Here is a 3472-nt window from a genome sequence, read left to right as displayed (position 1 = left end):
GGCATAAATCATTACAGTACAAGATAGATGGTAATATGTGCTGCGGGTGAGGAATGGATGGGTTGCTGGGGGGAGGTAAGAGTATAAAGAAATTACTGTGGTCTAGATGGACTAAAGGGGTGCTTTGCTTGGACATCTTCTGGCTACAAGTAAATGAGTTACTTCAAATGTGCCCAGGCTAAAGTCAAAATCATGTTCATGTTTAATTCTGGAAAAAAGGAAAGATTTCATGAAGGAGAAGAGGTTTAAGCTGAGCCCTGGAGAGGTGACTAAGATTCAGAATTATGACCACTGCAAGAAATCTTGCTAAAGATTCCTATCCTCCCAGAGAAGGAACATTTTAACCCATTCACAGTTAGCTTGGGGTAACAGCCAATTGTTAGAATTAAAAGTAGCCATCCTGATACTGATGCTGATTGAAAGAGGAAATGCTAAGCATAGCCGCTGCCTGAGGAGTGAAGAAAAAGCCACAGGAGCTGAAGAGCACATCCTGTGTCAAATAGTTACTAAGAACAAGGAGACACCTATAAATTTAAAAGAGAGATCTATAGATTTAAAAAGACTTTTTAAAAATAAGACAAGGGGCTCCTGGGCGGCTCAGTCGGTTGAGTGTCCGACTTCAGCTTGGGTCATGATCTCACAGTTGGTGGGTTCGGGCCCCACATCGGTCTCTGTGCTGACAGCTCAGAGCCTGGAGCCTGATTCGGAATCTGTGCCTCTCTCTCTCTCTGTCCCTTCCCCGCTCACACTCTGTCTCTTGAAAATAAATAAATGTTAAAAAAATTTTAAAAATATATAAAATAAAAATGAAATAAAATAAGACAAAATTGGGAAGGCAGTAGGAAGGCCAGTGATACAAGTGAAATATTTGGAAAATGGATGTACCCTTTTCTGAAAATGAAATGGTCATTCTATAGACACAAGGAAGGACATGCAAAGGGACGAAGTGGTCTGTGTTTTCTCACCCTAGATAGGCTCTGTTCTGGGTACTGAGAATACAGCAGTAGACAAGAAGTCCGGGCTCTCAGGGAGACTATCTTCTAGTGTGTGAGAGGGAACAACTGACAATTACATACGTAGTGTGTTTTTTGGCAACCTCTGTCTCAGGGCTAGAGTTTGAATCCTTTCCAAATAATCTACCCCAACTATCCATTCTAGTTCTTAGTCTTAATTTAAGATTTTCTTTATTAGCAGTCATTCAGTGATATTTTTATTATTTTTTTAATTCATTTATACATTGATTCAACAAATATTTAAGCACCTCTGATAGTCCAGGCATTGTGATGGGCATTAGAATACAACAGGGAACAAGATGGACAGTGAGCCTTGCCTTAAAGGAACTTGTTTTCTAGAACAAAGCTATTCTAATAGAACTTTCTATAGTGATGGAGATGATCCATATTTGTGTTGTCCATTGTGGTACCCACTAGCTACTATGATAATTAAAGTATAGCTAGTGTGATTAAGAAACTGAATTTGTAATTTTATGTATCCTTGAACAATACAGGTTTGAACTATGCCAGTCCAGTTATATGTGGATTTTTTACAGGACAGCCCTGTATATGTATTTTCTCTTATGATTTTCTTAACATTTCTTTCCTCTAGCTTTATTGTAAGAGTACAGTATATAGTACATATGAGATATAAAATATGTGTTAACTATTTGTTATCAGTAAGACTTCCAGTCAACAACAAACTACTAGTAATTAAATTGGGGGGGAGTCAAAAATAATAAGCAGAGTTTTGATTGTAGGGGGTAGGAGCCCCTAACCCCCCTAGTTGTTCAAGGGCCAACTGGAATTTTAATCTAAACATAAATAGCCATATGCAGCTAGTGAGCTGCAAGCTAGTGAGCTACTGAGTTACAAAGCATAGTTCTATTGTCTGCCACTCACAGAAAGAGTGATCCACAATAAACCGGTAATACTTAAAGGAATAATTACAGATTACCTTGGGTGGGATGAAATAAGAAAAATGACTTCCTGGGGCACCTGGGTGGCTCCGTTGGTTGAGTGTCCAACTTCAGCTCAGGTCATGATCTTGCAGTTTGTGGGTTCAAGCCCCGCATCAGACTCTGTGCTGACAGCTCAGAGCCTGGAGCCTGCTTCAGGTTCTGTGTCTCCCTCTCTCTCTGCCCCTCCCCCACTCATACTCTGTATCTCTCTCTCTCTCTCTCTCTCTCTCTCTCTCTCTCTCAAAAATAAACATTAAAATTTTAAAAAAATGACTTCCTAAGTTAGAGAAAAATGAGAGGGAATGTATTTTAAGGGTTGATTGGGCAAAACATGTTACCACATTAACTTGAGATCTGAAGATTGACTAAGAGCCAATTAGAGAAAGACTCTAAGGAAACAGAGGGAAGAACCCACTGATAGGGAAATGGCTTGGCATGTTTGATGGACTGAAAAAGTAGTTGGAGACTGCTAAGAAGTGGTGTTTACAAGAAAAAGTTGGAAAGGAGGCAAGAGCCCATAAGGTAGAAACCAGGCAGTGTGTGTGCTGATTCCATGCTATCTCCTGGGGAGTACCTGGGTCTCTTTTCCAGCACCATGGTCACTTCCTAATCGCTTGTTTCCCATGGAGCCCACATTCCGGAGCACCTCACAGCATCTACCAATTACATTCGATTATCTGCCTACTCTGTTATGTGATTAACTATGAAAATAACCTTGCCCACCACAAAACAAAAACTTGAAATGAGACAAGGCCCATGCTTGCAATAATTAAAACAAACTAAATACTAATTTAACAATGTTGTTTTTGAGGTGCTTGAGTAGCTCAGTTGGTTGAAGGTCCGACTTCAGCCCAGGTCATGATCTCTGATAGTGTGGGTTCGAGCCACTGGTCAGATTCCGTGCTGATGGTGTGGACCCTGTTTGGGATTCTCCCTCTCCCTCACTTCCCCACCCCACTCTCTCACTCTCTTTCTCTCTCAAAATGAAATAAACTTAAAAAATGTTTTTAATAAGATTTTAATTATAAATGACTAAATGTAAGAGAACTGTTCTTTTCATTTTTTTTAAACATTGTTAGAAGGAAAGTAGCTTATGAGGCCTGAGAACATTTATTTCCTGAAAGCTTTTGAGAGAAAACACAGAGGAAGTCAAGAGAATAGAAAATTGACCTAAAATAGCTTAACTATTTTTTTTTAAATTTTTTTAACGTTTATTTATTTTTGAGACAGAGACAGAGCATGAATGGGGGAGGGGCAGAGAGAGAGGGAGACACAGGATCCGAAGCAGGCTCCAGGCTCTGAGCCATCAGCCCAGAGCCCGACGCGGGGCTGGAACTCAGGGACCGTGAGATCGTGACCTGAGCTGAAGTCGGATGTTTAACCGACTGAGCCACCCAGGCGCCCCTAGCTTAACTATTTTTAAAGCTGTCAATCCTTGTTTTGGAGTTTCTTCTCTAAATGTATAGATATTCAGACTATAGAGATTAGTGATCTATGCATGGAGATAGTCATTATGTA

The sequence above is a fragment of the Panthera leo genome, chromosome A1 (genome assembly GCF_018350215.1).
Source record: "Panthera leo isolate Ple1 chromosome A1, P.leo_Ple1_pat1.1, whole genome shotgun sequence".
NCBI lineage: Eukaryota > Metazoa > Chordata > Mammalia > Carnivora > Felidae > Panthera > Panthera leo.
The sequence above is the reverse complement of the archived record's forward strand: the minus strand, read 5'-3'. Positions refer to the sequence as shown.